This window comes from Wyeomyia smithii, chromosome 3 (assembly GCF_029784165.1).
Source record: "Wyeomyia smithii strain HCP4-BCI-WySm-NY-G18 chromosome 3, ASM2978416v1, whole genome shotgun sequence".
Classification (NCBI taxonomy): Eukaryota; Metazoa; Arthropoda; class Insecta; order Diptera; family Culicidae; genus Wyeomyia; species Wyeomyia smithii.
The window spans coordinates 17910903-17936402 of NC_073696.1; the positions used below are offsets into that span (position 1 = coordinate 17910903).

The 25500-nt window shown below is 38.0% G+C and overlaps 1 protein-coding gene across 7 annotated transcripts in view; it reads left to right on the forward strand.

The window, feature by feature from the left end:
• LOC129732918 (potassium voltage-gated channel protein Shaw-like) overlaps window positions 1-25500 on the forward strand; it is a 278881-nt gene that overhangs the window by 183505 nt on the left and 69876 nt on the right. The gene's annotated exons all lie outside the window — the stretch shown is intronic.

Consider the following 25500-nt stretch of genomic DNA (forward strand, 5'->3'; position numbering starts at 1 on the left):
GGGCAACAGATCAAAGGGGTCTTCTTCAGTATCTCAGCGTAAGAACGCTTTGAACGCTCCTTAAGTGACCGCTTGATTTTATCTCTGCGCTGCATGTACACCGGGCATGTGGAGAGCTCATGCTGGTTTTCCCCACAGTGAATACATTTTTCAGCATTAACACTGCAAGAATCTTCCGCATGAGTCTCCCCACACTTGCTACATCGTGCCTTATTGCAGCAGTAGGCGGCTGTGTGGCCTAACTGCTTGCAATTGGTGCAATTCATAACACGGGGTACATACAATCGCACAGGCAGACGAACCCGGTCGATCGAGACGTGGCTAGGGAGTGCAGATCCGGCAAACGTAACGCGAAACGAGTCTGACGGAGTGTAAACTTTTTTACCGCCGACGAGAGACATGGACCGCAATTGCTTACAATCCAAAATCTTCGCCTGTGTTTCGGTATTTTTGAAGCAACCGGTCGCGCTTTTTAGGATACACTCGACAGACAGACTCGAATCGGTTATGACACCGTCGATCTCCACGTCTCGTACGGGTATGTAAACGCGATACTCGCGTGTGAAGAGCTCAGAGCAAGCGATAGCATTGGCCTGTGCCTGATCACTGACCACGACACGGAGCTTGTTAGGTCAGACCTTGGAAATTTCGGTCACGGCCTTGTACCCCTTCGTCAGGTCTTTAGCAATTTGCAGTATGTTTAAACGCTTTGAATTCACTCCTGCCTTTGGACGAAAATAAACAGTATAGCTGCCCTGTTGAGATCCGTCCGGGTAAAGCCTGGGGCGAGGGGGGACTGGAGAATGAACAGGGGAGGGGGTAACAGAAGGGTCAGGGTCAGGGGGGTTCGGGGATGGTGGCACGGGAGGCGAGGGATCTATATCCATTGCGCTAAATGTAGCGCACTAGCGCACTAGCGCCGACAAGAACACGTACCTCTTTACTTCTTCCTTCCAGCAGTGGTTGTCCGATCGTTCGAAGCTGCACCCAAAGCAGCCAGCAGCACCAGTACAGCAGCACCAATACAGCCACCAGCAGTGAGCCGGGTGTGAGATCACTCAGCACAGCGACACGGACTCGACTGTCAACTGATGGGCTTGGATTAAAAAGATCTATTCACGGTGCACAGATCAAAACTGCAGCTGGTATTTTGCACCAATACAGCCAAAGTTGTGAGCCGGGTACAGAACGTATCGACACAACTCACAATCTAGTTGGCCTTTAGCGCGAATAATACACTCTTTTGTTTGGCTATTCGTACACACGGACCGGATTGTAATAGAACGACCACTTTGCACGTCCGTTTCTGTCGAGTGTTCGACGCGGAATGGTTCAACATGTTGGTTAATTTATTTTTGTTGCAATTAAGTGCTATTTATATAGAAATTCAGAACTCGGCTTTGATTCAAATTCCGAACACTACAATGTAATCACTAAGAGATAGATAGGCAAACCGTCTCAACACTGACTGTCACTTTTTTCAACGCCTGCTGGTTCCCTGGAAGTGGTCCTACAACAGTGAAGAGATATACATCCCTTGGTAAAGGACATCCCGAGGAACGAAATGGTATATAATAATCATACTTTTGATTACTCTAGCTATAATAATATGATTTTTACTCTAAAGTGTTCGAAGTTTGAGACTGTTCTAAGTTTGAGTCAAAACGGCACTTTATTCGGAAAAGTTTCTATGTATTTTATTGTGCTTCTTACAGGATGTACGATTTAGTGATTAATTCACCTAGAAGTGATATGGAAAATTTATTTTTTCAGGGCAGTGAGACAGACAGCTAGTGTCTTCGAAAAAGTTATGGCAAATGGTTTAACTAGCAACTTTGTCCAAGGTGACGGATTTCTATCTCTTATGTTAAAAAAGATATAAAAAGTTTAATATGCAAAGTTCGCCCAAATCGTAATTTTGGATATAACTTTTTTCCTGGATATTTTACATATTTTATAACTTCTAGAAAATTATTAGCCAACCAGAAATACACATTTTTGCTGACATTTGATCTAGCTATGGTTCAAAATAAAAAAGGTTATTCAACCATTAACGGATAACTTTTTGATGTTCTGAAAGCACGTCTATTCTACTTCTAAACGGATACAAAATCATTTGTCTAATAGAGTCTTTTCGATTGTTTGAATGAAAAAAATCTTTTGCATAAAAATTCTAACTTTATCAAATACTCTCATATTTCGTATTTATTTTTAATACGATTTTTGATTCACTTTAGATGACGTCATGTGTTGAACTTTGACCAAAAATTCATATTTTTCATTCTAACTCTTTCTTATGGTTTTGTATATTTCTATGACCTGCTAAAAAATTACGTGATTTTATTGGATTTATATTTTTGCTGAAGATTGTAAAACGCTATATTTAGCATATATTTTCCGAATAAAATATATCACTAAAATCTAATTTGAAAACGCTATTAATTTTGCGCACGAAATCAGCAAAATGAAACACTGTGCGATGTAGTTTTCGAGTAAGCAAGCCAGCCCGCGTCGGTTCATTGAGAGTTCGGACGTTCCAATTTAATCTTTTCGACGATTAATCTGTTCCGTATTTCTAATTTCGTTGTTCGTGGTTAAAGAAATGCTTCGGTATGCTACCTTACCAGGATCGCGATACCTACATTCTGCTAATGGGGCTACCATCTTAGGTGTAGCTGGCGGGATACAGCTTTCCATGATTCAGCCGCCCGCTCCAGGTCAGACGCTGTTGTACGCCGCCCCTAATATGGGGATACAGTCGCGTACGACCCCCCTTCCCAGTTAGCATACGACCATAGTTTCCACCGGGGATTGGTTACTCGATCTCCGCTAAGGTTACTCGTATCACGGTCGGTACCTCGTGGAGGTTGGGATAGGAGTTGCTGGACAGAGGTGAATGGCCATAATGGGGTCTAAGTTACACGTTTTCAACCATTTGCCAACCTGCCTATATGTCGTGCTTATATGCTTCATGCTTATGTGTCGTAAAAGTTCTCAATAAACACATCTTCAAAAAAAATTGATTCAGGAAAGAATATCTTGTATTTTCATTTTTTAACACATTTTCAAAGTGTATTCGAACTTTCTGAACATCCAGTATTGAAAAGACAATATAGATTTTTTTAATAACCATAGTGCTAATCAAAATACTCGCTAATCAACTCAATTGATTTTTTAATGAGATTAAAGCTCCAATGGTAGATTATTTGAAAAAAAAATCGCTTAGTACAAGTGAATGTGAGTTCAAAGTTGTGATGTTGTCAGTTTATTAAATGATATGAGTTATTTGATTTCGAGCCTTTCAAAGCTATCTTAATGTGTACAGCTAATTAATGTTAGCACAGTTTAATTACTGCGTCTTAATTAGGCTTCACTATAAAATAACTCACAATGCCTTAATGACATAAACCAAAAAACCTCCCCGTTGCTCAAACAAAATATGTCTTCACCGTGACATCCATTCATCGAATCCACCAAAAACCTGACGTCACAGCCTTGAATGTGAAAATGTCCGAAACTGTTTGAAGCTCTGCGTGTTGTTTACTATTCATTATTCAGAAAGAAAAGCCAACAAACGCTCTCTAGTCCTCCCACCGTGACGGCATTCGGATGCTAATAACGTATGGCCCGTAAACGAGTTGAAATGCTTTTTGTATGACAACATGTACCATTTTATTGATAATGACGGGGAATACGGTTAGCCATATTATTTTATCGTAAATTACCGAAGTTAACGATTGAACATTTATTATTGATAAATTTGTGAATCCTCAAATATTAATCACCAATTGTTTGGTTTTAGTTATGATCAACCAAACAACCAATTTAATGGCTTCATTCAAATTTCCAGTTTCATCGCAAAACACTGAAGCCTAGAGGGATTAACAGCCAACAAACATGTTAGAAAATTTGAAATTCATTTAATTACTCTCCCGTACCCGCAGCAACACCAACGACTAGATGTTAACCTCCCTTTAATTTCGACAACACCCCCGAAAACAGACAGAAATAAAACCTAACGAGGACATTTCCGCCCGCAACCTGCACCCAACCCACTAGCCAGCCAGCAGCCACCCAGGAAGCATTCAGTAGCGCGCAAAGAATTTCCGCCCCGGGGGCAGCTGGTCTGAACGATGACTATTATTATTTTCACTGCCAGACAGCTGGCACTAATGTTCCTCCTCGCTGATTTCCTCCCTGTTTGGCGGTTTATCAGCGATGTCTTTCTTGCGACTTGCGACGTACGATGGAATGGGTCAACCAACCCGCGACTTTACACGATGCGGTCGGTTATGTGTAATTAAACTTTTCCCGGTTTTATCGATGTGATGTCATTTTAAACGTCGCAACACACTGTTCCTAGAATCTAGGGCAAGGCAAAACAATCAGCAGTATTGTTCGGAAAATGACAAATTTCATTCATAAATTATAATCTGCAAACCACAGGGGTGCTGCATAAATTGGAAGGTTTTATGATTTATTCCAATCGTTGTGGTTCAAATCAATCTCGACAAATCAGCCCGAAAAATTTCGAGCTCAAACAAAGAACGTTTCGCCGTCAGAATTTTGAACAAGTGCCCAAACTAGCGACGGCCACTTGGGAGGAACAGCATGCTGCTCCTGCCCGGTCTGCTCACCATTCAAGCGGTTCCTTTCGAATGAGCAATCTCTCATTCAAAAGTTGCCCTCCCCACAAAAGGTCGTCAATCACGAAACTTACCCGGCTTTGTAACGAAATGTGTCCCGCTTCTTAGAAGTCGAAAGGTGATCAAGGGGTTGAGCCGTGCGCCGACCGCAACTTGTCCTCCGGCCAAATTTGGGTTTTCCGAGCTACACGAGGTACATACCGCAGCAAAGCAAAGTGACGAACGGTAACAAATGACAGTGCGAAAAGGGTCGTGAAAATTTGATGGTCCACTAATCCTGCGGGAAGAGATGAACAAACAAGCGATAAAAGTTAGCACCGGTGCAATGTGAAAGGGTCCTAGACGTGCCGCACTGATGACAGTGTGATGACATCTTCGTGAGGCAAAAACTTGATGGCGTGAGGCAAATTTAAATTCGGTTCTCATATGTGCCAGCGAGAAACTATCTGAAGCAAGATTCAAAACTCACAAACTGGCAAGAAACGTCACCTCTTTTCGCCATGCCAAAAGGAAGCAAACTAGTAATGAATATTGAATTTTTCGATACGAAATCATTTCCTCACCGACGTTAATAGCTGTTAAACTTTGTGATAGAATAATAATTAGCTCCCTACCCTCCGGTACCGGACCTTTTGTCTCCCACCGAGTCAGCATTTATTTCGCTTAGTGTATTGGAATCGTGTGCTTATTTTCGCACGCTCCCAACGCTCTCTTCCTCTCTCAGCATAGACTGTAATCCAGAGTTAATTCTTCTGCCACGAAATAGGGCAAAAAATATATTTTTTGAGCTTCTGCTCGTCTATCTTTATTCACTTAAGACTTAAGACTAAACTACAATTCTTTTAATACTCTTATATATAGCCTCGCAGTGAGTGTTTGTTTATGCTTCCTGTTTATGCTTTGTATAATCAAAAGATAGTGTTGGTGCAGACTAAACACTACTGGTGAGAAATAGATTATTTTCATTCTGGGAATTCTGCTTTATGCTGATTTGGCGACGATGATGGTGGTCCTGATGAGATAAGATGGCTTGCCGGATATTGGTGACGTGTTCTGCTTAACTCTTCCCCTCTTAAGTAACTTTGTCCTCAAAGTTGAACGGTTCGAAAAGGTGATGACATATTGATGAATGATTCGATTTCCTTCTTTCGTTCTTCTGATAAATCTGTGGTTGCTATCTCTTGGTCCGTGATGATGAGATCATCCTTTTTGGTGGTAGGTTGTAAGTGCAATTTATTTGTTCTCGGTGCTTGGTATATTAATTTTTGTGTTGATTATTGTCTTTCTGGAAAGATAGAAATATATCCCTATCACAGAGATGATTGAAATTATCGTTAATCCTCCGAATGATCCGAATATGTTGAGTTTCCATGTTAGTGAATTATTTTCTAGTTTTAATATTTCAAGTTTCTCTCGGTGCTCCAGTGTTAGATTTCGTAGATAAACTGCGGGAGGTGAATCTAATGTGTCTGTTTCGGTTACCAATAAGCCAGTTGTGGGGTGATACGGTCGTCCAGGTATAATAGCTTCGAAATTAGAGAATAGTTCTCCGTTGATTTGTATGTCGCAGTCTTTGAATTGGATTAGAAATGAGCCATTCAGCTGCTTATTTGAATTGCTGCAATTAGATGAAATTTCTACGTGTGCGTCATTGATTAGAATAGAGGCGTCGTTAATTCGTTTGACTAAGCCTCTTGAGCAGCGATGGAAACGAAACGATTATGACCCGATTGTCGTTATGTCCCAAACTGTACAGATTGCGATGTGTTCAAGTAATGAATAAACTTGAATCCTCTCAGTACGTAACAAAATGTTGATGCATTGCTCACTCGGAAATAATAAATACATAACTAGACTATATACAGCTCTTAGAAGAGAATGATCCGCGCAACTCGTTGTGTTTTTTTCTCCGTACGTGGCTCGTCGCATGAGGAAAAACGATAGCAAAAGAGAATAATAAACTTGACTTGTCCCCTTCGCATCACAGTGACGCAGTAGCAATGATGTGGTACGGTGACGGCGGGAGGGAGAGTTATTTTAGGCTATCGGACTATTTGGGCAACGATTGTTTTCAGCAGGTTTGCTACACCAATTAATGAAAAACTGCTGGAGTAGTGTGAAACATGATATTATATAATATTTTTTTGTTTTATTCATTTAAAAAAAGGCTGCTTAAGCAGGTAATACAGAAATTAATAGGTACCAAACTTTGCTATTATTCAATTAACCGAATTATCCTACGTTAAGCTTGCGGTTATGCCGAAGAATTTATCTACCTCTCGTTTTGGTTATGGTTTGGTGAATGGAACATTTTCCTCATAATAATTTCAGAGGTAGTGCTAAGAGGAGAGAGAGAGAAGGTGGCTACCTGATATAAATAAATTTAAAAAACGCAAGTTTGGCATATTTTGCGTGATTGATAGTAGACATTCAAATGCTTGAACCTATCTCTTAAAACTAAATTCTTTTTAGTCGTATTGAACTAAGATTTTTAGTAAACATAACAATAATTCTTTTCAAGCAACAATAAGTTTCAGGGTACCTACGTGTAATATTTTATTTTTTATCGTTTCCTTTCGGATTGACTTTTTACAAAGAATCACTGCATTACTTATTGTTACGTAGGAGGGAGGGAGGGAGGGAGGGAGGGGGGGGGGTAGTAGAGACAGTTACGTAACTATCATGTTTGCTCGAAATTGAAATTTTCGGAGAGGAGTCAGACTGATTAGTGGTAAGTAATTTCAGGGGGGGGGGAGTCATGTCGAACGCTACCTATCGTTACATAGGAGGGGGGGGTCTGAAATCTAGATTTTCAGCGTTACGTAATTTGTAATATAACACGTCGATGTTGCACCATCATGTTTCATATCAGAGCAATTCCATCACAAAACCGAACAATCAATTTAGTCGACCATTGCAAATACAGTGATCACCCGATTATATCACCCCCTTGATGATGTTTGGAGTGATAAAATAGGGAAAGTGATAAAATCGGGATTTTTTTTATTATTATTTTGTTATAATAGATGGTAAACCAATAATTTAACACGTAAAATCAGCGATTTTGATTACTACAAGAAATCGAATCATATGAAAAAACAGTTCTATCCGTCTGTCTGCTTCTCTGATCCTTATAGACGTTGGAACTACTGTACTAATCGGCGTGAAAATTTTTATGTAGGGGTTTTGAGGCCGGAAAAGGTTATTAGAGTAGCTCGAGACCCCTTCCTCTTCTTAAAGGGAGGGCTTCCATACAAATATAGCACAAACTTCTACGTAACTTAAAAACTAATCAAGCAAATGGAACCAAATTTGACATGGTGAGGTTATTAGGAGTAAGAAATATGTCAATGGTCACTTGACACCCCTCCCTCCTCTGGAAGAGGAAGGGCTCTCATATGAGTAAAACATAAATTTCACTACTAGTTCGTAGGTTAGGTACTAGTGTTTGCATAAAGCTGTGAAGTTGTTCTCTTAGTGTCATACATATCTCAAGCAGCTCAAAAAATTAGTTTCAGCTATTTTCTAAGGTTACGGAAGAGGGATCAGAAATGACCCAAAATGTGTTTATGTGGTTTACTGATAGCCCTTTCACAAAATATCTCTTCAATACATTTCAAAACACATGAAAATTGAGACTTTTTGTACTTTTTCTTAATTCACCCAGAAGCAGAAACAAATCGATGACGTACGTAACGTATCTAACAGTCACAATCCCTGGCTTTTTGGACCGATAGGCCTGAGCAAAACTAGAGAGGGAGAAAAATCGATGAAGTAGTTGAAACAACACCAATGATTTTAAAAATAAAAATTAATCGAGGATACTGTCTACAGACATTAAAAGACGAAAGCTTGTATCTTAAATGACAGTGGAACTGGCACTTGTAAATAATTGCGAGATTCGAAGATGGTGGACATACAATGTTATATGATGACAAAATTGGGTGAAAAAGGTGATAAAATCGGGGGCAGATAAAATCGGGTACTGATATAATCGGGTGATTACTGTATTTTCATAGCCAAAAAAAAATCGGTTTTCGATGGTTTTTGATGCCAAATGACTAAGAAACGCATGAAACGTCGAGAATTGGTGTCATCTGGAAAAAAAAATTGCAAAAATCGACTCTCTGGGACTTAATCGTTTTTTCAATTGTGGAAGGCGGAGTTTAAAACATTTAGAATTTATTTAATGAAATTGATTGCTAGTCTCTCGAAATAGCCTGTATAATGATATACACTATAAGTAGCATCGAATACATCATAATTCATAATATAGTGAAAAATGAGTATAAAATAAAAAAGCACTTCGGTTCGTTTGATTGGTGTGACGTCTTCGACAAAGTTGTAGATAATAATTCTGTCTTTCCAAAAAAATACATTTAAAAAAATCATTTATTGAAAAATAAAATAAGACGAAAAATTAAAAAACAATTATGTATTCAAATGAGCTAATTTTTTAAAAATCTGATTTTTTAATAAAACCTACAAAAGATTACCAAAACAATGAAACCAGTCCGACCATTTAGAAGTTAAGAAAAAAATGAACGAAATGGTATATAATAATCATACTTTTGATTACTCTAGCTATAATAATATGATTTTTACTCTAAAGTGTTCGAAGTTTGAGACTGTTCTAAGTTTGAGTCAAAACGGCACTTTATTCGGAAAAGTTTCTATGTATTTTATTGTGCTTCTTACAGGATGTACGATTTAGTGATTAATTCACCTAGAAGTGATATGGAAAATTTATTTTTTCAGGGCAGTGAGACAGACAGCTAGTGTCTTCGAAAAAGTTATGGCAAATGGTTTAACTAGCAACTTTGTCCAAGGTGACGGATTTCTATCTCTTATGTTAAAAAAGATATAAAAAGTTTAATATGCAAAGTTCGCCCAAATCGTAATTTTGGATATAACTTTTTTCCTGGATATTTTACATATTTTATAACTTCTAGAAAATTATTAGCCAACCAGAAATACACATTTTTGCTGACATTTGATCTAGCTATGGTTCAAAATAAAAAAGGTTATTCAACCATTAACGGATAACTTTTTGATGTTCTGAAAGCACGTCTATTCTACTTCTAAACGGATACAAAATCATTTGTCTAATAGAGTCTTTTCGATTGTTTGAATGAAAAAAATCTTTTGCATAAAAATTCTAACTTTATCAAATACTCTCATATTTCGTATTTATTTTTAATACGATTTTTGATTCACTTTAGATGACGTCATGTGTTGAACTTTGACCAAAAATTCATATTTTTCATTCTAACTCTTTCTTATGGTTTTGTATATTTCTATGACCTGCTAAAAAATTACGTGATTTTATTGGATTTATATTTTTGCTGAAGATTGTAAAACGCTATATTTAGCATATATTTTCCGAATAAAATATATCACTAAAATCTAATTTGAAAACGCTATTAATTTTGCGCACGAAATCAGCAAAATGAAACACTGTGCGATGTAGTTTTCGAGTAAGCAAGCCAGCCCGCGTCGGTTCATTGAGAGTTCGGACGTTCCAATTTAATCTTTTCGACGATTAATCTGTTCCGTATTTCTAATTTCGTTGTTCGTGGTTAAAGAAATGCTTCGGTATGCTACCTTACCAGGATCGCGATACCTACATTCTGCTAATGGGGCTACCATCTTAGGTGTAGCTGGCGGGATACAGCTTTCCATGATTCAGCCGCCCGCTCCAGGTCAGACGCTGTTGTACGCCGCCCCTAATATGGGGATACAGTCGCGTACGACCCCCCTTCCCAGTTAGCATACGACCATAGTTTCCACCGGGGATTGGTTACTCGATCTCCGCTAAGGTTACTCGTATCACGGTCGGTACCTCGTGGAGGTTGGGATAGGAGTTGCTGGACAGAGGTGAATGGCCATAATGGGGTCTAAGTTACACGTTTTCAACCATTTGCCAACCTGCCTATATGTCGTGCTTATATGCTTCATGCTTATGTGTCGTAAAAGTTCTCAATAAACACATCTTCAAAAAAAATTGATTCAGGAAAGAATATCTTGTATTTTCATTTTTTAACACATTTTCAAAGTGTATTCGAACTTTCTGAACATCCAGTATTGAAAAGACAATATAGATTTTTTTAATAACCATAGTGCTAATCAAAATACTCGCTAATCAACTCAATTGATTTTTTAATGAGATTAAAGCTCCAATGGTAGATTATTTGAAAAAAAAATCGCTTAGTACAAGTGAATGTGAGTTCAAAGTTGTGATGTTGTCAGTTTATTAAATGATATGAGTTATTTGATTTCGAGCCTTTCAAAGCTATCTTAATGTGTACAGCTAATTAATGTTAGCACAGTTTAATTACTGCGTCTTAATTAGGCTTCACTATAAAATAACTCACAATGCCTTAATGACATAAACCAAAAAACCTCCCCGTTGCTCAAACAAAATATGTCTTCACCGTGACATCCATTCATCGAATCCACCAAAAACCTGACGTCACAGCCTTGAATGTGAAAATGTCCGAAACTGTTTGAAGCTCTGCGTGTTGTTTACTATTCATTATTCAGAAAGAAAAGCCAACAAACGCTCTCTAGTCCTCCCACCGTGACGGCATTCGGATGCTAATAACGTATGGCCCGTAAACGAGTTGAAATGCTTTTTGTATGACAACATGTACCATTTTATTGATAATGACGGGGAATACGGTTAGCCATATTATTTTATCGTAAATTACCGAAGTTAACGATTGAACATTTATTATTGATAAATTTGTGAATCCTCAAATATTAATCACCAATTGTTTGGTTTTAGTTATGATCAACCAAACAACCAATTTAATGGCTTCATTCAAATTTCCAGTTTCATCGCAAAACACTGAAGCCTAGAGGGATTAACAGCCAACAAACATGTTAGAAAATTTGAAATTCATTTAATTACTCTCCCGTACCCGCAGCAACACCAACGACTAGATGTTAACCTCCCTTTAATTTCGACAACACCCCCGAAAACAGACAGAAATAAAACCTAACGAGGACATTTCCGCCCGCAACCTGCACCCAACCCACTAGCCAGCCAGCAGCCACCCAGGAAGCATTCAGTAGCGCGCAAAGAATTTCCGCCCCGGGGGCAGCTGGTCTGAACGATGACTATTATTATTTTCACTGCCAGACAGCTGGCACTAATGTTCCTCCTCGCTGATTTCCTCCCTGTTTGGCGGTTTATCAGCGATGTCTTTCTTGCGACTTGCGACGTACGATGGAATGGGTCAACCAACCCGCGACTTTACACGATGCGGTCGGTTATGTGTAATTAAACTTTTCCCGGTTTTATCGATGTGATGTCATTTTAAACGTCGCAACACACTGTTCCTAGAATCTAGGGCAAGGCAAAACAATCAGCAGTATTGTTCGGAAAATGACAAATTTCATTCATAAATTATAATCTGCAAACCACAGGGGTGCTGCATAAATTGGAAGGTTTTATGATTTATTCCAATCGTTGTGGTTCAAATCAATCTCGACAAATCAGCCCGAAAAATTTCGAGCTCAAACAAAGAACGTTTCGCCGTCAGAATTTTGAACAAGTGCCCAAACTAGCGACGGCCACTTGGGAGGAACAGCATGCTGCTCCTGCCCGGTCTGCTCACCATTCAAGCGGTTCCTTTCGAATGAGCAATCTCTCATTCAAAAGTTGCCCTCCCCACAAAAGGTCGTCAATCACGAAACTTACCCGGCTTTGTAACGAAATGTGTCCCGCTTCTTAGAAGTCGAAAGGTGATCAAGGGGTTGAGCCGTGCGCCGACCGCAACTTGTCCTCCGGCCAAATTTGGGTTTTCCGAGCTACACGAGGTACATACCGCAGCAAAGCAAAGTGACGAACGGTAACAAATGACAGTGCGAAAAGGGTCGTGAAAATTTGATGGTCCACTAATCCTGCGGGAAGAGATGAACAAACAAGCGATAAAAGTTAGCACCGGTGCAATGTGAAAGGGTCCTAGACGTGCCGCACTGATGACAGTGTGATGACATCTTCGTGAGGCAAAAACTTGATGGCGTGAGGCAAATTTAAATTCGGTTCTCATATGTGCCAGCGAGAAACTATCTGAAGCAAGATTCAAAACTCACAAACTGGCAAGAAACGTCACCTCTTTTCGCCATGCCAAAAGGAAGCAAACTAGTAATGAATATTGAATTTTTCGATACGAAATCATTTCCTCACCGACGTTAATAGCTGTTAAACTTTGTGATAGAATAATAATTAGCTCCCTACCCTCCGGTACCGGACCTTTTGTCTCCCACCGAGTCAGCATTTATTTCGCTTAGTGTATTGGAATCGTGTGCTTATTTTCGCACGCTCCCAACGCTCTCTTCCTCTCTCAGCATAGACTGTAATCCAGAGTTAATTCTTCTGCCACGAAATAGGGCAAAAAATATATTTTTTGAGCTTCTGCTCGTCTATCTTTATTCACTTAAGACTTAAGACTAAACTACAATTCTTTTAATACTCTTATATATAGCCTCGCAGTGAGTGTTTGTTTATGCTTCCTGTTTATGCTTTGTATAATCAAAAGATAGTGTTGGTGCAGACTAAACACTACTGGTGAGAAATAGATTATTTTCATTCTGGGAATTCTGCTTTATGCTGATTTGGCGACGATGATGGTGGTCCTGATGAGATAAGATGGCTTGCCGGATATTGGTGACGTGTTCTGCTTAACTCTTCCCCTCTTAAGTAACTTTGTCCTCAAAGTTGAACGGTTCGAAAAGGTGATGACATATTGATGAATGATTCGATTTCCTTCTTTCGTTCTTCTGATAAATCTGTGGTTGCTATCTCTTGGTCCGTGATGATGAGATCATCCTTTTTGGTGGTAGGTTGTAAGTGCAATTTATTTGTTCTCGGTGCTTGGTATATTAATTTTTGTGTTGATTATTGTCTTTCTGGAAAGATAGAAATATATCCCTATCACAGAGATGATTGAAATTATCGTTAATCCTCCGAATGATCCGAATATGTTGAGTTTCCATGTTAGTGAATTATTTTCTAGTTTTAATATTTCAAGTTTCTCTCGGTGCTCCAGTGTTAGATTTCGTAGATAAACTGCGGGAGGTGAATCTAATGTGTCTGTTTCGGTTACCAATAAGCCAGTTGTGGGGTGATACGGTCGTCCAGGTATAATAGCTTCGAAATTAGAGAATAGTTCTCCGTTGATTTGTATGTCGCAGTCTTTGAATTGGATTAGAAATGAGCCATTCAGCTGCTTATTTGAATTGCTGCAATTAGATGAAATTTCTACGTGTGCGTCATTGATTAGAATAGAGGCGTCGTTAATTCGTTTGACTAAGCCTCTTGAGCAGCGATGGAAACGAAACGATTATGACCCGATTGTCGTTATGTCCCAAACTGTACAGATTGCGATGTGTTCAAGTAATGAATAAACTTGAATCCTCTCAGTACGTAACAAAATGTTGATGCATTGCTCACTCGGAAATAATAAATACATAACTAGACTATATACAGCTCTTAGAAGAGAATGATCCGCGCAACTCGTTGTGTTTTTTTCTCCGTACGTGGCTCGTCGCATGAGGAAAAACGATAGCAAAAGAGAATAATAAACTTGACTTGTCCCCTTCGCATCACAGTGACGCAGTAGCAATGATGTGGTACGGTGACGGCGGGAGGGAGAGTTATTTTAGGCTATCGGACTATTTGGGCAACGATTGTTTTCAGCAGGTTTGCTACACCAATTAATGAAAAACTGCTGGAGTAGTGTGAAACATGATATTATATAATATTTTTTTGTTTTATTCATTTAAAAAAAGGCTGCTTAAGCAGGTAATACAGAAATTAATAGGTACCAAACTTTGCTATTATTCAATTAACCGAATTATCCTACGTTAAGCTTGCGGTTATGCCGAAGAATTTATCTACCTCTCGTTTTGGTTATGGTTTGGTGAATGGAACATTTTCCTCATAATAATTTCAGAGGTAGTGCTAAGAGGAGAGAGAGAGAAGGTGGCTACCTGATATAAATAAATTTAAAAAACGCAAGTTTGGCATATTTTGCGTGATTGATAGTAGACATTCAAATGCTTGAACCTATCTCTTAAAACTAAATTCTTTTTAGTCGTATTGAACTAAGATTTTTAGTAAACATAACAATAATTCTTTTCAAGCAACAATAAGTTTCAGGGTACCTACGTGTAATATTTTATTTTTTATCGTTTCCTTTCGGATTGACTTTTTACAAAGAATCACTGCATTACTTATTGTTACGTAGGAGGGAGGGAGGGAGGGAGGGAGGGGGGGGGGTAGTAGAGACAGTTACGTAACTATCATGTTTGCTCGAAATTGAAATTTTCGGAGAGGAGTCAGACTGATTAGTGGTAAGTAATTTCAGGGGGGGGGGAGTCATGTCGAACGCTACCTATCGTTACATAGGAGGGGGGGGTCTGAAATCTAGATTTTCAGCGTTACGTAATTTGTAATATAACACGTCGATGTTGCACCATCATGTTTCATATCAGAGCAATTCCATCACAAAACCGAACAATCAATTTAGTCGACCATTGCAAATACAGTGATCACCCGATTATATCACCCCCTTGATGATGTTTGGAGTGATAAAATAGGGAAAGTGATAAAATCGGGATTTTTTTTATTATTATTTTGTTATAATAGATGGTAAACCAATAATTTAACACGTAAAATCAGCGATTTTGATTACTACAAGAAATCGAATCATATGAAAAAACAGTTCTATCCGTCTGTCTGCTTCTCTGATCCTTATAGACGTTGGAACTACTGTACTAATCGGCGTGAAAATTTTTATGTAGGGGTTTTGAGGCCGGAAAAGGTTATTAGAGTAGCTCGAGACCCCTTCCTCTTCTTAAAGGGAGGGCTTCCATACAAATATAGCACAAACTTCTACGTAACTTAAAAACTAATCAAGCAAATGGAACCAAATTTGACATGGTGAGGTTATTAGGAGTAAGAAATATGTCAATGGTCACTTGACACCCCTCCCTCCTCTGGAAGAGGAAGGGCTCTCATATGAGTAAAACATAAATTTCACTACTAGTTCGTAGGTTAGGTACTAGTGTTTGCATAAAGCTGTGAAGTTGTTCTCTTAGTGTCATACATATCTCAAGCAGCTCAAAAAATTAGTTTCAGCTATTTTCTAAGGTTACGGAAGAGGGATCAGAAATGACCCAAAATGTGTTTATGTGGTTTACTGATAGCCCTTTCACAAAATATCTCTTCAATACATTTCAAAACACATGAAAATTGAGACTTTTTGTACTTTTTCTTAATTCACCCAGAAGCAGAAACAAATCGATGACGTACGTAACGTATCTAACAGTCACAATCCCTGGCTTTTTGGACCGATAGGCCTGAGCAAAACTAGAGAGGGAGAAAAATCGATGAAGTAGTTGAAACAACACCAATGATTTTAAAAATAAAAATTAATCGAGGATACTGTCTACAGACATTAAAAGACGAAAGCTTGTATCTTAAATGACAGTGGAACTGGCACTTGTAAATAATTGCGAGATTCGAAGATGGTGGACATACAATGTTATATGATGACAAAATTGGGTGAAAAAGGTGATAAAATCGGGGGCAGATAAAATCGGGTACTGATATAATCGGGTGATTACTGTATTTTCATAGCCAAAAAAAAATCGGTTTTCGATGGTTTTTGATGCCAAATGACTAAGAAACGCATGAAACGTCGAGAATTGGTGTCATCTGGAAAAAAAAATTGCAAAAATCGACTCTCTGGGACTTAATCGTTTTTTCAATTGTGGAAGGCGGAGTTTAAAACATTTAGAATTTATTTAATGAAATTGATTGCTAGTCTCTCGAAATAGCCTGTATAATGATATACACTATAAGTAGCATCGAATACATCATAATTCATAATATAGTGAAAAATGAGTATAAAATAAAAAAGCACTTCGGTTCGTTTGATTGGTGTGACGTCTTCGACAAAGTTGTAGATAATAATTCTGTCTTTCCAAAAAAATACATTTAAAAAAATCATTTATTGAAAAATAAAATAAGACGAAAAATTAAAAAACAATTATGTATTCAAATGAGCTAATTTTTTAAAAATCTGATTTTTTAATAAAACCTACAAAAGATTACCAAAACAATGAAACCAGTCCGACCATTTAGAAGTTAAGAAAAAAATGTTATCGTTTTTGAAAAAAAAAAATTTTTTTTTTGAAAAAACTAATTGTTTGAATCGTTTTTTCAAAAGGAATATTTTTCTTTTGAAAGGACAAAATATTATCTACAACTTTGCCGAAGACACTATGTCAATCAAACAAACCGTTTTGACTGTAGACATATTTTTAATTTCCAATAGAGCACTGTATGAGGAATTAAGAATATTTTTACGGTCAAAAAGGTTTATTTGATTGTCATAGTGTACCTGGCAAAGTTGTAAATAATAACTTTGTACTTCCAAAAGAGATGTACCCCGTGAAAAAAAAATAGCTTTTTTTCTGATTCCTCCATGACCGGTTTCGTTGTTCAGGTAATCTTTCGAAGTTTTTATAAAAAAAAATCGATTTTTTTCAAATGGGCTGTTTTGGATAATTAATTTTTAATTTTCTTTTAATTTGTTTTCAAAAAATCAAGAATATGTTTTTACAGTCTATATTTTTTTGGAAGACAAAACTATAAGTTACAACTTTGCCGAAGACGTCACACCGCTCAAACGAACCGTGTTGGCTCTAAAAGTATTGGTAATCATCAATACCATCATAATAGCATTTTTCAATAGCTTTTCAATATGAGTTGTGTTTCAAAAAATTGAACCTATAGCACAAAAGGGCATTTTTTGCCTATAAAAACGACTATGCAAAGTTTCAGCCAATGGGCACGTTCACGTTCTGATGATGTAAACTTGACAGAAAATGTATGGTTGAACTGTCAAAACGACGCAAACTCAGAAACAACGAGTCAATTGTGTTGCTTATTGATTGAGATCCCTATCCCTGGCAAAGGACATTATTGTGGTAAGGGGCTGTCCACATACCACGTGGACGGCTTGGTGGGGGGGGTTGTGTGATGTCCACGGTCCTTACAAATATTTTGTGATTCATATGGGCATTTGTCCACGGGGGGAGGGGGGTCAAAATCGTTAAAAATCTGTCCACGTGGTATGTGGACGGCCCCGGCATAAACAAGTACAAGTGTCCTAGAGAGTATATTTTTCAAACAAAATCAAAAAAACATATTCCATCAGTATCCACCGTTTCATGTACTTTCAAGACACTTGGAATAGAAAACATTATTCAAATTCCATGCACCTCCCGTGTGTGATTTTGTAAATGACATGGAAACATTCAACATTTTCCGCGAGACACAATCTTAATTTTGGTTGAGTTATTTTTTTTTCACAGAGTAGTTTTTTGAAACATTTTGTAAATTTGTTTTGAAATATCTTGCCATTTTACATGGTATTTTTTTCCAATTCAACATTGCCACCCTAACGAAAATGATGTAGCAAACATTATATTTTCAGGAATTTTTCTATTGGTATTGAGTGAAAAGTGATATTTTTCTTTTTATACTCATTTTTACACAATATTATAAACCACTCTATGTCAAATAAATGAACCACCCTAATGAAACATAATGTATTCGATGCTAGTTATAGTGTATATCATTATACAGGTTATTTCGAAAGACTAGCGATCAATTTCATTAAATAATTTCTTAATATTTTGAACTCTGCCTTCCGCATCTGAAACCGCCATTCTCTACTGCGAAAACTTGCCGAACTTTTTGCGGATTTGTTAACCTTTTCTACCTTTTTGTCCATCCTGACACACGTTTTATAAAAGCAAGATCTCTAAACCAACTGGGAACTTGAACCTGCCACCAAAACAATCTCATTATGGGAGTAGGAAACAACACACTTTTTTTTCACTCTCTTTTTGACAAAAATCTCAATCATTGGCTGAATCATCATGAATGATCTTTGTTCATCATATGTACATATTGCGACTAACCCCATATATACTACCACAAAAGATCAAAATAATGGTCGCAGTGGTCCAAATCTTACAAAAAAAAAACCATATACTCAGCTGTGCACATTTAGATACAGATGTTGTTGTTAGCAGTCACGACAAGAGGCGAATAGTGCGAAGGAAGAGAAAGAGAGTACGCCAGCAGGGATACTATATACATGGTGCTCCTTTGCAATCCTCGTAACTCGTCTTACACATAGATCTGCTTGCAAATGTGAGAAGAGTAAATGTGTATCGCACACTGACAGAGATGTTAATGCATCACAAAGGAGATTTATATGTATTCAAAAATCGCTAGAAACGATTTTCTTCCATCGCTGCTCTTGAGTAGACTTTTTCGAAGGTGCAATTGGAATGTTGTCCTCGTATGAGCCGGTCTATGCAGTTATTGGGTAATGTTAGAGAGGTGGTTTCGCACAGGTAGTAGTTGCTTTGGTCCTCGCATGGTTGTTTTGATTCGTAAACATGCGTAAGGTTGCGCATGAGGTAATTTCGTGACAACAAAATTCGTCTGTTGTTCTTAATAATAGAGTCTACATAATCGTATTCATAGACGTCTTTTGGAAACTGTGGTACTTTTAGAATGTATACTATATGAGTATTGTTTAATGTTACTTGTGCTGTAGATTGTGAGAGTAATTCTTCAAACGATGACACGAAAATATCGTGCCTGTTTAAGAATGTGGCGATTGTGTTGAAGTCTCGCATGGATAGTAACTTGCTGCTTGGGATGCCATGTTTTGCCATCAAGATCGCTTCTTCTAGTGATTCTTTCTGGTCTTGAAGTGAGTCTAGATTGGATAGGATCATAAGATGATTGATTTCGAGAGAATGGTTTTTTGCTATCTGTGACCTCTTGTATTCTTTTGCTGATAGCTTGATTTATCATGACTTGTTTGTTGTTTTGTGTGATGAGGGAGTTGAGCGTCATGTTGATGATGCGTAGGTCGTCAGCGTCTGGACTGCCTGCTACCCATTTCCATACTGTTCCTATTGTATCCCATCTCTTGTGTCTTGTTACAAAGGGTTTTAATTTAGGAAAGGTTTCGTACAATTTATAATTTTTGATTTGCATTAATTCGTATAAAGGATCGGTTGAAGGGTTTTTTTCTGAATTTCTTCATTGACATTAGCTTTCGTATTACCTATCTGCACCAGGTCTATTGGATGTACTATTCTTACATATCCTGTTTTGAATTTAGCTTTGCCTAAAGGTATGATTGCTAGTGGATTATTCGTGAGGTCGTGTATGTGGATGTTGGCGTATGCGATTGACACGCAGAAGGTTTATAAGGTTTACTTTATGAATTTTCCTATTATTAGAATCGATGACGTACGTGTCATGATTTTCCTTAATCTTAATTATATTATATCTACTTTTTCTTTTGTTATTAGAGCTTGTTTTTTCATATGCGTATGTATCTGATAGAAATGTTTTATAATTCTTTGGTGTTACTTTTTTTCCTTATTTTCAAACAATTGTAGTATTTTTTGGTTGTTTTCCTCTTTTTGTTAAGCGAATTCCTCAAATGTTAAGTTATCTTTGTTTTCTCCTATGTAAATAGCCTTAGGTGTTTGTTTGGTAAAGGAGTGTATGGAACTGTTATACTTGTGTGTAGCCTCCTGAATGAGGTTATTAACTGTAATATCTGGATTGAGTGCTTTTATACACCATGCTATTTCTCTAATTGTTGAATGGCATCTTTCAACTTGTCCGTTTGTTTCTGATCTGTGGACTGGTGTTTTAAAAATTTGAATTCCTAGATTTTTGATGCGTTGTTCTATTACATTTGAGACAAATGAACTTTCATTATCAATAACAATCTGCGACGGTACGTCCCAGTCATAAAGAAGCTGTATCAGAACGTCCCCTACGTCTTGTATCGACTTTGATTTTACCGGTCTTATTTTTAGAAATTTGAAAAATTTATCTAAGGAAAAAATAAACAAAAAGTTTGCATTGTAAACAAACATGTCGATATGAATAATATCACCAGGGTATTTTGGCATTGGTGTTTTTACTGGTATGTATGGTTGCGGTTTACGTTCGTATTTCTCAGATTCGCAAATCTCACAAGTATTGACGTAATTTGGAATCAATTTGTTCATTCTAGGGAAGTAATATGTTTTCAAGAGCTGAAGTGAATTTTCTTTGGCGTTACGGTGAGCGAAATTGTGCGTGTTTTTAATTTCTTCAAGTTGTCGTTCTGCCTCTTCTATGTCTTCCACCCTTTTTTTGGGAAACTCGAGCTTTGACAATTTTGGGGTTGAAGTTTTCTTTGTAAATTTCTTGAATTCGACCCATAGTAGGTTCGTCGGTTAAAATGCCGTTAAGAATTCCAGGGATTAGGTATTCTTTCAATTTTTGTTGTAGGTAGTCATTTGTGAAATGGGGTTCTGTAAAAATATGCCTCTGATAGTTTTCAAATGGTCGGTTCTGTTCAAAGCTAGAGTTTCTTCCTATGACGAAAATAATTTGATTGCGGAAGACATTTATCGGGGCTTCTGTTGAGGGTATATAGGAACTGTCATCAACTTCGGCCGAGTGCTGTGTTGGGGTTAGTGAATTTATTTGTATGCGGGATAGGGCGTCTGCTACTACGTTGGATTTCCCTGGTTTATAGTGCATTTCATAGTCATGCTCTTCTAGGAATGCTTTCCATCGCTTCAGCTTGGCGTTGTTATTTTTGGGTGAAAGGGTAAATGTTAGTGGGAGATGGTCAGTGTAAATTTTTAATTTAGCTCCGTATATGAAATTTCTGAGTGTGTGTATGTGTTGTAGCATAATTTTCTTCCGTTCTGGAAAGCGTTCTAGATATAAAGGTGATCGGTCGCTCTCCATCATGGAATTTCTGAGATAGCGCAGTTCCCAGTGCTTTATCTGACGCATCGGTGGTCAAGATAAAAGGTTCCTTAAAATCTGGATATGCCAATACATCGTTCGAGGATAATATTTCCTTCAATATTTGGAAAGATTGTTTAGCCTCTGTGTCAAAAGTAATTGGGAAACTTTTCGATTGATTTTTAGGAATTTGGCGATGGCCATCTTCCCCTCTTAAAAGTTTTGTCAAGGGCTTCGCAATTTTTGCGTAGTCTCTCACAAAACGCCTGTAATAGCCAGAGAGTCCTAGAAAGGCTCTCAAATCTTTAAGATTTTTTGGCTCGGGGTATTTTTGTATACATTCCACCTTTTTCATGTTGGGTTTCAGGCCGTTTACAGAAATAACAAATCCTAGGAACTCCACTTCGGTTTTCAAGAATTCTGATTTGTCTGGCTGGATTTTCAAGTTGGCCTTTTGTAGGGTTTCGAAAACACTTTTTAAATTGTCTAAGTGTTCCTCGAAAAGTTTTTCCGAAAACGATGATGTCATCTATATAGACATGGCAGATTTTGCCAATGTGTTCTCGTAGGACGTCGTCCATAATCCTTTGGAAAATTGAGGGTGCGTTTTTCAGTCCGAACGGCAATCGTACAAACTCATATTTGCCGTTATTTACGGTTTTTTCGACGTCTTTCTTTGTCATTGGGATCTGATGTAAGCCAGATGCTAGATCCAATGTTGTAAAATGATCATTGTTTCCCAAGTTTGCCAAGACCGTTGAGGTATCAGGAATGGGATACCTGTCACCAATCGTTTTTGAATTTAGTTTCCGGTAGTCTATTACCATCCTATACTTCTTTTCGTTGGAGGCGTCCATCTTCTTTGAAACGATCCATACAGGGGAATTATAAGGGGATTTTGAAGGTTTTATGATGCCATCATTTAGCAATTTTTCTATTTGTTTATTAACTTCTGCTTTCAAGGATTGTGGGTATGGGTATGTTTTGCTATATACTGGATTTTCGTCGGTGGTGCGAATTTCTGCATTAATTCTTGTTGTGAAAGGCAATTTTTCATCAGGTGGTTGGAATGAATTTTTAAAGTCTTTGAGAAGTTTTTTAAGTTCAGATTTTTGATATTCTGGGAGGTGTTCATCTCGAATCTCGATCTGGTTTATCTCCTCGAATTTGTGCTGTAGTAGGTTGATGGTGTGTCGATTTTTTATTATTAGTTTTTCCTTTGCGGTGTCAATTACGGCTTCTAGTTCTTTGAGCGTATCGTGCCCTATAATTGCGTCGAAGGACTTTAATTCTGCAAGATGATAAAACTTTACGTCTATGTCTGAGTATGGTCGGAAAAATTTAGCTTTTGAAAATTTGTCGATTTTTATGTCTCCTCCAACTGAAGAAACGTTAAAAAGGTTTCTCTGTGTTGTGGGAGACTCGTGCATACTTTGGATGAACATAATTTTTGTTCGATCCTGTGTCCACTAAGATTCTCAGAGGTGTACTCGCGTTGCCATAATAAAGAAAATAAAGCAACGTGGAATTCATCCTAAAAAACTAAGCTCAGCCTTCTCCTCTTCAGGTTCCTCACCTTGTTGGGCTTCCATCATTCTGATGTACCTTTCAAAAGTTTGTGATGATTCGGGGTAATATTCTTCATCTTCTGATGGGGCATAATCTGAGCGTTCATTAATTATTTCTTCAGGCTCAGGTTCTTCGTACCTGTTTGTGTAAATGTTAAACATTCTCTGTCTTTTCAGTGGGGGTCCTCTCTGGTCTGACCTTTGTGGTCTGTTACCATAGTTGACGTTATTTGTTCGGATGGAAGTATCTACTTCCATCGGTTCTGGTGTGTTTTTAAATGGGTTGTTAGGTGTTATTGGGGGTTTTTGCTGTTGATTAAATTGCCTGAATGGTTGAGGTTGGAAGGGTTGATTAAAGTATGGTGGTGGTGGCGTTGGTCTTGGATGATATTGTGGTTGTGGAATTGGTCGTTGGTAATATTGTGGGTTTGGTCTACATGAATACAAATTGTTAGGTGGTCTTGTTAGTGCTGGAAGTTTGGGAGGAAGTCTAGGGGGCAAGAATGGTATCAAGTTCCTTGGAACCTGCGGAGCTAACATGCTAGGTCTGATCATTGTGGATCTGAACTCTGTGTTTTGATCCTTAATGCAGTAGCTGTACGCGGCAGCTAATGACGTTGGTTGATAGTTTCTGATGAATTTGCTCAGCTCACCATCGAGGCCTCTGGTGAAAGAGTCAATAGCTTTCCTATTGTATGACTCGATCAGCGCCTTTGATGCTTCTGGATGACTGAATCTTTCATCGGTCTTTATATGATTCGCAATTAGGGAGAGCAATCTATTAACTTCATCGTAAAACTGCTCGAGGGTTTTACCTTTCTGTGTCGTATGCGACAACTGGTAGTCGAACGTTTCCAAATCTCTCTTCTCTCCATAATAAGTTGTTGAAGTTTTCTTAATAAGTTTCCAATTTATGTTCACGTTTGAGGCTACTAAGGCATCGTTTGCCTCGCCTCTAATTTTTCTTTTTATGGTCTTATGGTATTTATTTTGAGCCTCTATGGGGCTTTGCTGATTAGTCTCATAGAGATTGAGAATGCTTTGAACATCGTCAATCCAACTATTCAACTCTCTTGACTTGCCGGTAAACGTTGGCAAATCTTTAACTAAATCTAGGATTCTCTCAATCGAATTCGTGTTTACCCGAGCTCCTTCTCTATCAAAAAGATGAAGCGGTGGGTCACTGTAGTCCGGTCCCGGAAGGGGAACGGCTGCTGCTTCTAGAGCGGCAATTCTATTGATTATATCTTGCACTTGATTTTGTGCCATTTTAATTATTTATTATTTTGAGTTTTTTTAGGATATTTCTTTTTTCACTTTTTTATATCTAATATATACTTTTTAAATATAATCACTTTTCTTTTGGTTTTTTTAAGGATAATTCTTTTTTCACTTTTTTACTTCTAATATTTGCTTATTAAATATAATCACTTTTTATTTTTGATTTTTCACTTCACTATTTTAATAATGTTGGAGTACTAACATAATTATTGTAACCGTCATACCAATCCTGTTACAGTGGTACTTCTTTCAATCCAATCGTCTGCCTCTAACGGTGACGCTTCTGAATTCTGTGGGTTGAGACCAGGCCGTGGTGTTTCCTCCTTTCCGGCACGGCTGTTAAATCCGTTTTTTCCTGGAGCGAGTGATGAGCTGTCCAGGCGACTCCGGCACAATCCGTACGGCTGCTTTACGCGGTCGGGAGAGATTTTTGCTTCACAACAAAGAAGTATCCGCGAACTCTTACGTGGCGAACTACACTTGTTGATTCACTTTACACTCACGCTGGTCCCTATTCGGGCGCCAGTTAATTCTTCTGCCACAAAATAGGGCAAAAAATATATTTTTTTGAGCTTCTGCTCGTCTATCTTTATTCACTTAAGACTTAAGACTAAATTACAATTCTTTTAATACTCTTATATATAGCCTCGCAGCGAGTGTTTGTTTATGCTTCCTGTTTATGCTTTGTATAATCAAAAGATAGTGCTGGTGCAGACTAAACAGTACTGGTGAGAAATAGATTATTTTCATTCTGGGAATTCTGCTTTATGCTGATTTGGTGACGATGATGGTGGTCCTGATGAGATAAGATGGCTTGCCGGATATTGGTGACGTGTTCTGCTTAACTCCAGTCTGCCGTAGAATTTATTTCCATTTAGTTACCATCAAGTAAAAGTAACGCCAGTTGTTAAATCGAAATGAACATAAAGTTCGAAAAGTGGAACACACCGCCATTTGTTGCTCAGCTCCCGCCGCTGTCGAAAGGTTCCGATTTACTGCCATAGAGGAGGGATAGTCTGAGCAATCCTCCGTAAGATCATTTCATTTCTACGCGGTCCACCCCATATCGTAAAATTCAAATTCTCATTTCCCCATTCGCTCCGCACGACAGAAATAAAACAATAAAAGCAGGCGCACC